The 12,043-nt window shown below is 41.6% G+C and overlaps 1 protein-coding gene across 1 annotated transcript in view; it reads right to left on the reverse strand.

The window, feature by feature from the left end:
* Window positions 1–12,043, reverse strand: part of LOC311077829 (complement C3-like) — a 121,552-nt gene that overhangs the window by 87,252 nt on the left and 22,257 nt on the right. The gene's annotated exons all lie outside the window — the stretch shown is intronic.

Consider the following 12,043-nt stretch of genomic DNA (forward strand, 5'->3'; position numbering starts at 1 on the left):
TAAAAAAGGGTCAAATGACTGGCAACTGCGGCTGCCAAACAAAAACGTTAAAATTAAAGTAAAATATGCTAATTTAAATAAACCGAAAAAAACACTGTTATTTCACAGGTATTTCCTGCATTATTATGATCAAATACCTTCATTGTAAACAAAAAAAAAAAAGTAAAAAAAGGGTCAAATGACTGGCAGCTGCGGCTGCCAAACAAAAACCATAAAATTAAAGTAAAATATGCTAATTTAAATAAAGTGTAAAAAAACTGTAAAATAAATTTGATGTCACCATGATTGAGATCAGTGTCTACTTTAGTTGGGCTCATGACCCTTGAGTTTTTAGCTTTAGTTTTTCTCTGGCTGCTTTAACTGTGTATTTGATACACATTTGTTTTAGCAATAAATGCTGGAGAAAATATCAGATGATCTTGGTCATTCATTGATGATGTTATAGTCATCATATGATGATCTGATGTGTCAGTCAAATCTCTGAATATAATAGCTTAGATTACATAATCAGAGAAGCAGAGAAACACTGATGAAATACTGCTTGTTGCTTTATTTAACAGACAGTAACTGTGTAGTTGCTGATGCAGTGATGTATAGTCACAACAAATCATGCATATAATTAACTGCATGTTTTTCAGTAAAGAAAATCAGAAAATAAATGTGAAATAACTGTGTTTTAACTGTGTGTTTCTGTTAAAAAAGATTTATGAAGATTTCTGTAAAAGTATTTTGCACTTAGGATATTTTACTTTATTTTTACGTTTTTTGTTTGGCAGCCGCAGCTGACAGTCATTGACCGTTTTTTTACGATTTTATTTTTTACAGTGTAATTGTAACTCAATACATTTCAAGTCACGCTAGTCACCTCCTAGCCAGCAATGACATGTGGGGCCCAAATGGGTCTGACATGAATTGCCCAATTAAGACCCATGCAGTACCCTTACAGGTCCCACTTTTAGTACGTCTGGGCTTCCACGGCTTGCCCCAATGTGGATCCCGGGTGCAAGCCCATAATGGCTCCAGCCTGACAGTCTGATGCCAGAAGTGGGCGGGGTCAAAGTCTGATGCCGGAAGTGGACGGAGTTCATGTTTAACACGGTAGAACAAGGAAAAGAAGAGAATAAGCTAAAAATAAGTTATATCTTTGTTGGATACAACATACTTAACGTTACGCTTATACAAAACGGCTCTAAGTATTTTGTAAGTTAATATTCAACAATATTGATCTGTCATTGACACCATTATATGAGAACTGAACTGAGCTGGATGATAACATCACAGTTTTCTCCAGAATGGCTAACGTAACGTTATATAGATTCATTAACTGAATGAATAACTTTTTTACAACAGAAATGAATCAACACTGAACCTACTTAAGCTGGATAATGACACTATTTTGTTCTAGATCTGCCGAGACAAACTTTGTTGCATTATTTTCCTATGATCCGTGTAAAGCTGCTTTGAAACAATCTGTATTGTAAAAAGTGCTATATAAATAAAGGTGACTTGACTTAATAAATGTGACTGAGAATTGTGATGATGGCACTTGATCATGTATTGTTATTTTACAGTTGGATTGTATCACTTTGTTAGGTTACATATTTATGGTTTGTGATTTAATTTGTTGTTAAGCGTTGTATTTTATAGCATTTGTTACATTTTCTGACCATGAGAATTGCATTAATTGTATTTTATTTCACCTACAGAACCACATAATTCAGAGAGGTTCAGTGCTAACACCTTTGGAGCAATGCACAACATGCTGCAGAAATGTTCACTGCCCTTTTTGTGATAGCAGTATTTTTAAATGGGACAAATTGAATAATCACATTAAAACCCACTTTAAAAAGGCTGTTGTACGTGGAGGTATGAACATCTGGAGTTATTTTTTAATATACAGTGGCAATAGATATTATTTTACATTTATCCATTTGGCAGACACTTTTATCCAAAGCGACTTGCATTGCATTTCAAGGTACACATATTTAATAGTAGTCCCTTTGGAATTAGATGGTTTGCTGCATGATTTAGACAAAATATTAAATTATCTTCATTAACGTCTGAAGGTTACACAAACAATCCACACTGAAACTTAAGCTAACAAAACACAAACAATTATATATTTCTGTATTTATATTTTGTTATAATAATATTTCATATCTATGAATGCATCCCATTAAACATGCAAACACATAGGATAAGTTTGAGTAGGGTTGGAGTTAAAGGAGATGAAAGGCGCCTCAGGATTAACTCCATTTGTATGGAGTTTTTATTTATTTGATTTATTTTTCACTTGAGAATTATTGTTAAATGTGTGCCTGCATAACTTTTATAAGATTTATTTTCTTTGATTTTATTTTATTATGTATAACTTATTTATTATTTAGTTCGATTTTGTATTTTTATTTAATTACTATTATTTATTTGGAGCAATTAAATCAAATGTTCAAACGCTCAACCTTTGTTTTCATACCATTATTTTTTTGTTTTAAGCTTTGTTCAATTTATATTGTTAATCATTTGACTCAACAAAACAAATGGATATAAAGTATAATTTTAACTTTTAAAAAACTATTAACATTTGTTAATAGTAGTATATTGTATTTTGTTAATAGGACAAAACATAATTCTTATATTTTATCATATTTGAGATATTACATTTTCAATTAAATCGTTTAAATGTCTTGCTGCGCCCACTTCCGGCATCAGACTGTCAGGCTGGCGCTGTCGTCCTCACACTGCTATGACGTATGGTTCTGCGGTTCTGCAGTCAGACCTATCTCAAGTGTTTACATTTGTGTGTGCGCGCACGCGTGTGTGTGTGTGTGAGGCGCGGACGCGATCGAACAGTGAAAACATAAAAACATACTCTGTAATTTTGTTTATACAGGACATTCAAACTGCAAAGTGTTTCCAAATTCTTTGACATATAGCAACTTTTTTTTTTTTAACAGTAACGCAAATAGTTACTTTCCCTGGTAAGGAGTTACTTTTATTATAGAGTAATTCAGTTACTAACTCAGTTACTTTTTGGAACAAGTAGTGAGTAACTATAACTACACTGTTAGCCCTTGCTGTAAAAAAAGGCGTAATTCAGACAGTATCATACCATTTTCCATTAAAACAGTAATATACCGTAGAAAACAAAAATAGCCTACAGGAATATACTGCAAATGAACAGTGCTCAAAATCGACACTCAGAGGCTGTTTTCCCAATCACACCCTATACCCTCATTCACTATTCCCTACATTAGTTCACTAATATAGTCCACTTGACAGAGTGAATGAAAAGAAGTGAGTGAATTGAGACACTGATGAACACCTGATAAGCAGAATCACTGAAGGACAGAGAAACAAGAACTGAAAAAAGAGAAACACAAAAACTACAATTGACTTCCAGCAACACTGAGTGTGAAACCAGTTTACAAACCAGTTTACGATTATTTCTTTCATACATGTACAAAAGTTCTTGTTGAGAATTAACAGAGATTTAGTTAATAATAAAATTTGTTGTCACCATGATGGAGATCAGTATTTGCTTTAGTTGGTCTTGTCTCTTGACTTCTTACCTTTCATCTCTCTCTGACTACTGTAACAATGAGTTTATAAAAACACATTTGTTATGGCAAGAAAAAGTTGATCAGGTGTTTTTATTCTTTTGTGATGATGTCACAGTCATCTTGGATTATCTGATTTTCAGATTTTTCCTGTATATATTCATTGAAATTATGGGTATGTCATATTTAGCATAAATCTGTCTATCTACAAAATGAAATCAAAATTTCTGTAATCAGGTCTTCTGAAAAATAACAATCATATAGTGCATTCAATTTTATTTTACTCCTGCTTGACTCAGACACACACAGATATCAACAATCAGCATATGAATCTCAATAATGGTGAAAAGTTTCATGTCGCAATGCATGCTGGGTTCCAGGATAATATAAAACTCCTTTTTTTCTTTTTTCTTTTTTTGGTTTATGCATGATGTGTTAAAAAAAATGAGTCATAGCAATTTATTGCTGTAGTTTATTGCTGTATCGCCTAACGATTACAGCCCCATTGACTCCCTGTGCCAATGCATTGATGAAGTCAACAGTTGGATGTGTCAAAACTTTCTTCAGTTAAACAAAGACAAAACTGAAGTCATTGCATTTGGAAACAAAGATGAAGTTCTCAAGGTGAACGCATACCTGCACTCTAGGGGTCTAACAACTAAACATCAAGTCAGGAATCTTGGTGTGTCTTTAGAGTCAGACCTTAGTTTCAGTAGTCATGTGAAAGCAATAACTAAATCAGCATACTATCATCTAAAAAATATTGCAAGAATTAGATGCTTTGTTTCCAGACAAGACTTAGAGAAACTTGTTCATGCTTTCATCACCAGCAGGGTGGATTATTGTAATGGACTCCTCACTGGCCTTCCCAAAAAGACCATAAGACAGTTGCAGCTCATACAGAACGCTGCCGCCAGGATTCTGAGCAGAACCAGAAAATATGAACATATCACACCAGTCCTCAGGTCTTTACACTGGCTCCCAGTTAAATTTAGGATTGATTTTAAAGTATTATTACTGGTATATAAATCATTTAATGGCCTAGGACCTCAATACATTGCAGACATGCTCACAGAATATAAACCCAACAGATCACTCAGATCATTAGGATCATATCAGCTAGAATTACCAAGGGTTCACTCTAAGCATGGCGAGGCCGCTTTTAGCTATTATGCCAGCCGCAGCTGGAACCAGCTTCCAGAGGAGATCAGATGTGCTCCTACAGTAGTCACATTCAAATCCAGACTCAAAACACTTCTGTTTAACTATGCATTTAATGAATGAGCACTGTGCCACTGTTCGTCCGAATGTTTGTACTGTACTGTATTTTATTTTTTTAAATGTTTTAATTATTCTTATTTCTTTTTATTATTTTAATTATTCTTCTTTCTTTTTATTATTTTAATTTCTTCTATGTAAAGCACTTTGAATTGCCACTGTGTATGAAATGTGCTATATAAATAAACTTGCCTTGCCTTGCCTTGCCTAGTTTCACAGTAGTGCTAATGTAACACTTTTGATCGAGGATAAAACTCTGAATGAATAAGAACTAATTCCTTAGTGAATGAACAGGCAATATGATGAATTTGTCACCATAAGCATTACAACCACAATCATTCATAAACTGTGTGTGCACAAGTGTGACTTGCAAAAACACAGTAGCACAGTAGCAAAAGAAAAATGAATGTTTTAGCATCTGCATCCCTACTAAAGCAAGCACTGATCTCTATAATGGTAACTTCAAAACAAACGTTTTCAATTAAACATCTTAATAACAACTTCTGTAGATGTATGACAGAAATAAAATCATACTGGTTAATAATAAGTGTAATAATGTGTAATGGCTGGAAGTCAGTCGTAGTTATTGTGTTTCTCTATTTTCTGTTCTTGTGTTTCTCTTTTCTTCAGTGATTCTGCTTGTTAACAGCAGGTGTTCATCACTAATGCTCAACAATCACTTACATATTCCCTTAATTATCTCACTGCAACATTGTCTCAATGTTACTTTTACTCTTTGTAGTGTGGATTTTCCTGTGGGGTTGAAAGGGTTAACAGTGTAAGATAAAAAGACACACCCACAAAATGTATTTTAACAGTAATAAACTGTAAGTTATAAAACTGTTTTATACTGGCAACACTGTTGCCAGTAGTTTACTGTAAAATTAATTTTTTGGGTCACCATTGTGCAGAAGAGTAGAGCTTGTGTTTCAGTCCAGGAGAAGATCTACAAACATTGATGATTTGCTGCATGTTGCTTTATTTAACAGGCGGTGACTGTATAGTTGCTGGTCCAGTAGAAATCTCTTTATGTTCAATAGTTTTTTAGTGGTCTCAAATGAAAGAAGTTCACAGTAATACTTTGCTCACATTATTAATGCATTATAAATTTTAGTTAATACATTTAAATGACAGTTGGTCAATTTAAGGCAGTCGGTTTCTGCAAGTGTAATTAGTTAACTTGAATTAGAATTTAGTGCATTTTTACAGAAACAAACTAGATTACAGTAAAGAGCTGTACAATTAACAGTATTTTACTGGCAACAGTGTTGCCAGTATTTTACTGTAAAAAAACCCGGTAAGGTCTAACAGTGTAATTACTTCTTTAAAGTAACGTTCCCAACACTGGCTGTCAGTACAGAGAACAACGACAAAAATCGGTGTTGCCTACACCGTGTTATCCTTTTTTCGGTTGAAGTCCAAAGTAGTCGATTGTCGAGTTCACGTGCATAGGTTTAGTTCTATTTCGTTCTTCCTGACCGCCAGAGGCAGTGCTTCACACTGGATACTATCTCTCGTTGCAAATGCATAGGTCGAGTCTAATACAAACAATGTCCCTCGTGACCAGGATGACTCGGGGTGCTCCCCTATTTAACCCCGTGACTTCCTGCAGACTGCCCCTATAATCTTCTCGCGTGCATGTATGCAGGTCGTAGGTTATGTAAAAAAAAAAACTGGACTCCGTTCTTCACAGCCTCGCAACAGAAAGCACTGTTGGTGTCTCGCGATTGCGCGTCCTCCAGAGGCTGCAACGGATTCGTTGGGATTGCATTTGATAATAAAGCAGGTGAGTTTGTTTACATTTATGCTGGGGTTCGTTCTCGTTTTCCTGGCATTGTGTTGGTCGCTAGACAGAGTGTTTTCGCTCGTTGAAAAGACCATAATAACTTGCAGCTGTAAGTTAAGTTAGTTAAGACCACGCTCGGAGTGTGTGCGCTCTGTATAGCGATTGGTATCTAGACTAATAGGTACAATACTCATCTACTGTGTCATTGAATGAGCTAGCAGTTGTAAAAAAAAAAAAAAAAATACTTTTAGAAGCTTGGGCCTCGTGTATATGCATATAAATAATAACACTATACACACATTAATTATAATATAGGATGGTTATAGTATATTACATGTACACTTCAATGGTGTGTGTATAATATATTGTATAGAAATTAATTCTCTATAGTAAGTTTTCTGGCAAGGCTTGCTTGGGCAGTGACAGTCAGAGTGATTCCGCTCGACCTACTAAATATCTTCCGGAACCAGAATGGAAAAGTTACCTCATACTTGCACATTGTGCATGGCTGTTCTCCAGGCGGATGATGGGCATGACTGCTGCCCTTCCTGTTTAGGCCTAGAACACCTTAAACAGGGCCTTACAGAAGACGCTTGCATGAACTGTAGCGTCATGTCTTGGGAGAGGAGGACTTCCAGGGTAACCATGGTGGAAGGGCTTTTGGGGGAGTCGCTACCACCACCTCCACCACGTAAAACAACAAGTAAGCGTAAAAATACTGAATCAACCAGTGCTTCCGCTGGTAAAAGACCCAAGGAAGACCCTTTAGGGAAGAAGGTGGATGTGCTGACGGCTGAGTTTGCTCAGATCAAGTCTTTGCTTATGAAGTTGCAACCGAGTGAGAGACTAGTATCCTCAGTCGAAAGCCCTGCTAAGGAGTCACCCATTGGGGAGGAGGATGTCCTTTCAATGGCGGCTTCTCAGAGCCAGTTCTATGATGATGTTGATGGAGAAGTGGAGGTTATATCTGATCATCAATCCCAATTCTCCCATGATGGCTCCCAGGAAGCTGGTCATGGATCGGCAGAAGGTCCACAGTCAGAGCAAGAGCTGGTGAAGCAAGCTCTTCAGGCTGCATTGGCTCGCTTGGGTCTTGATACAGCCCCGGCGGTGGCAACCTCTTCTAGTGCTTTTTTCAGAGGTTCAGCGCATCCCTCTCCTCTTACAATTCCACCATCAAAGGATTATATCGAGGAGTTGCAAAGATGCTGGGCTAACCCTAGGTCTCTTATGCACCCCACTAGTGCAAACAGGGCATTGGCTGCGATGCAGGATGCAGACACTTATGGCTTGGGTCAGATGCCTAAGGTTGATCCTTTTATTGCCTCGTTTGTTCTTTCCCCAGAGGAGGTATTGAGGCCTAATGTTCGATGCCCCCGGCCTCAATGCAGGATTACAGATGATCATCTTATCCAGGCATATAACACGGCAGCACGAATGGGTCGCATTGGCAATTCTCTCTCCCATCTCATGTTGGCCCTGTCTCAGTCCCTTCAATCATCAGGGAGTGATCCTTTTAACCAAAACTTAAGTGATGCCTCCCTTCAGGCAGTGGCATTCATGACAAGAGAGCTGGGAAGGCTTATGTCAACGCTTACACAAGCACGCCGCCAAGTCTGGCTTGCACAATCACCTCTGTCTGAGGCATGTAGGAGAACACTAAGGGACCTTCCTGTAGTTCCAGGGCAACTCTTTGGGCCAGCTGCACAGGAGACACTGGAGCGTAGTGTCCAGGTGAATCAGACCAGGCAGCAGTTTGCTGACCTGAGGAGAGTTCCACAGGCTCACGTAAATTACCGACAGCCTTCTAGGGGGTATGAACTGCCACGCTCTACGTTTTCAACACGCCCAGGTGCTCTTCACAGGGGCCAGCCCCCGAGATCACCACGTGTAGAAAATTCTACTCCGCGGCCCCGGGCTCGGGGTCAGCAAGTATTTCAGGCTCCTAGGGGTAGAGCACCTGGCCAACGGCCCACCAGGGATGCTAGAGGCCATGGACGTAGGTCCTGAAGGTCAGCGGCCGGCCGTCGGACGGTTTTCTTATCAGCAGCTCAGTTATTGGGAAACAACAACTTCCGACCCATGGGTTATAGCAACACTAACCCAGGGGTACAAGCTGCAGTTCCGACGGCGGCCGCCCGCTTTCAAAGGGGTCAGGATGACCGTAGTCTCAGACCCCAACAGTTCACTTGCCTTAAAACAAGAAATAACAAAACTCCTAGAGAAAGGTGCCATCGAACCAGTAGATTGGTCAGAACGGCTAGGTGGGTTTTTCTCCATTTACTTCCTCATTCCAAAGAAGGATGGCGGTGTAAGGCCCATACTCGACCTTCGCGGCCTCAACAAGTTCCTGAAGATCTTGCCATTTCGTATGTTGCGCATAACCGATGTTCTTCAGGCGGTCAAGCAGCAGCACTGGTTTACTACGGTCGACCTAAAGGATGCTTACTTCCATATTCCAATTGCTCCTCAACACAGGCCGTTCCTCCGATTTGCATTCCAGGACCAGGTCTATCAATTCCGTGTCCTCCCATTCGGCCTTTCTCTATCGCCACGAGTCTTCACCAGGTGCATGGCGGCCGCACTGGCTCCAATCCAAGCCACAGGGCTACAGGTGCTTCCATACTTGGACGACTGGCTCCTTTGCTCCCACTCTCAGGAGCAGGCAGTGTTAGAAATCACACAGCTGCTCGCACATATTACTCGACTGGGCCTTTCTGTGAATTTCAGCAAGAGCCGATTAATTCCAAGTCAATCTGTGGGGTTCCTAGGTCTCGCACTAGACTCACAGTCAATGAAAGCCACTCCATCAGAACAACGAGTGGACAATATACTACTACTCCTTCAACGGTTTCGGAGGCATGCCAGACTTCCATTCAGGTGCTTCCTCAGGCTCACAGGTATGTTGGCGGCAGCAGCGGCAGTCATACCATTGGGCCTCCTTTCACTACGCCCCTTTCAAAGATGGGTGAACAGTCTCCACTTGAACCCCAGTTGGCACAAGAACAGGTTGATCAAGGTGACACAGCGATGCCTTCTGGCCCTGAAGTCTTGGAGGAGCAGATTGTATCTGACCAAGGGGGTTGTTCTGGGCATGATTCCTTCTCGAAGGGAGATAGTCCAGACCGATGCGTCCCTTACTGGCTGGGGGGCAGTCTGGAAACACAGAGCAGTCACAGGACAATGGGGTCCTCGGGAAGAGGGCGAGAATATAAATACCCTGGAACTTTGTGCAGTTCTGCGAGCTCTGAAGCACCTCGCTCCGTTTTTGAAGGGCAGGCATATTCTCGTCAGGTCAGACAACAAATCGGTGGTTTATCACATCAACCATCAAGGGGGCACAAGGTCCAGCCAATCCCTTCAAGTATCGCAGGAACTGCTGACTTGGGCCTTCCCTCGCTTTGCAAGCATCAGAGCAATGCATATTCCAGGGGTATCAAACGTGGTTCCAGATTTCTTGTCGCGCCACAGAATTCCATCAACGGAGTGGAGGCTCAACCCAGAAGTGGTAGAGATGATATGGCAGCGGTTTGGCAGGGCAGAAGTGGACCTATTTGCCTCGGCGACAACGACCCACTGCAGTCTCTGGTTCTCACTGGCAGAGGAATCCAGTCCGCTGGGGCAGGACGCTCTAGCCCATGCCTGGCCAGATCGGTTACTTTATGCCTTTCCCCCGATACCGATGATCGGGGTGACTGTTCACAGGGTTCTTCAAGAGCACCACAGGCTGCTGCTAGTGGCGCCAAACTGGCCAGGGAGACCTTGGTTTCCAGTGATGTACAGGCTCCTAGACGGGGATCCTTGGACTCTTCCCAGGAGAAAGGATCTCCTCCAGCAGTTGGAGGGTCAGATTTGGCACCCGAATCCAGACCGCCTGCAGCTCTGTGTGTGGCCTCTGAGGGGCCGGAACCACTCTTTGGAGCCTGCGATCAAGGGGTCCAGAACACCATATTGAACTCTAGAGCACCTTCCACCAGGAGTGCTTATGCCTATCGATGGAAGCTTTTCTCTGATTGGTGTAGGGAGCAAGCAGTGGTCCCAGAGCACTGCCCTGTTCCTCTGATTTTACGTTTTCTGCAGTCACTATTAGAAAAGAATAGAGCAGCTGCTACTTTAAGAGTTTATGTGGCTGCAATTTCAGCACATCACGTACGAATAGATGGTCAGCAGTTGGGTTCTCATGCCTTGGTTACTCAGTTTCTTAGAGGTGCTCAGCGACTGCGCCCCCCTCAGGCCATTAGGGTTTCTTTATGGGACCTGGGCCTAGTCTTAAAGTCTCTTACATTGCCCCCGTTTGAACCTCTAGAGCAGAGTGACCTGAAGTGGATCTCATTGAAGGCAGCATTTCTCTTGGCCATTGCTTCGACTAAGCGGGTGAGTGAACTCCACGCGTTATCAGTTAACACATCCTGTATGCGTTGGAACGCAGATGGCTCAGTTGTGACGTTATGGCCCAACCCAGCATTTCTCCCCAAGCGGCTTTCTGCCCTTTTTAGAAACCAGGCTATTGAGCTGGCAGTGTTTAATCCTCCGATGTCAAACACGCTGGAAGAAGGTGGAAGCACACTGCTGTGCCCAGTAAGAGCTCTCCGGGGCTATCTGAGGGCCACAGAAGTTTTTCGACAATCAGACCAACTTTTTCTCTGTCACGGGGGCCCAAAAAGAGGTCAGCCCCTCTCAAAGCAGAGATTGTCGCACTGGGTAGTTGAGGTTATCACCCACGCCTACACATCTAATAAATATCCAGTGCCGTTGGGGGTGAGATGCCATTCGACAAGAGGCATATCAACGTCTTGGGCTGCATTAAAAGGGGTCCTTCTAAGTGACATCTGTGCAGCAGCTACGTGGTCATCAACAAATACATTTGCCAGATACTACAGGGTCAATGTGGCTGCTTCCGGTAATATTGGAACAGCTGTCCTGTCGGGACCCTCAACTTCCTCTTAAGGGTGAGTGGGACCTCCTCGTGACCTTGTTGTATAAGTCATCCAGTGTGAAGCACTGCCTCTGGCGGTCAGGAAGAACGAAATAGAACGAGAGTTACGTATGTAACTGCGGTTCTATGAGTTCTGGATGACCGCCAGAGCTTTCTGTCACTCGGAGTCAGGCGAGAAGATTCCGTAGGGACAGTCTGCAGGAAGTCATGGGGTTAAATAGGGGAGCACCCCGAGTCATCCTGGTCACGAGGGACATTGTTTGTATTAGACTCGACCTATGCATTTGCAACGAGAGATAGTATCCAGTGTGAAGCACTGCCTCTGGCGGTCATCCAGAACTCATAGAACCGCAGTTACATACGTAACTCTCGTTACCTATGATCACGCGGGTGAACTCGGCAATCGACTACTTTGGACTTCAACCGAAAACAGGATGTAAATACAGGTATTTGCGCTGGCTTAAATAACATCATTTTTATTAATAT

The sequence above is a fragment of the Abramis brama genome (assembly GCF_963993115.1).
Source record: "Abramis brama genome assembly, chromosome: 2".
In the NCBI taxonomy this organism is placed as follows: Eukaryota; Metazoa; Chordata; class Actinopteri; order Cypriniformes; family Leuciscidae; genus Abramis; species Abramis brama.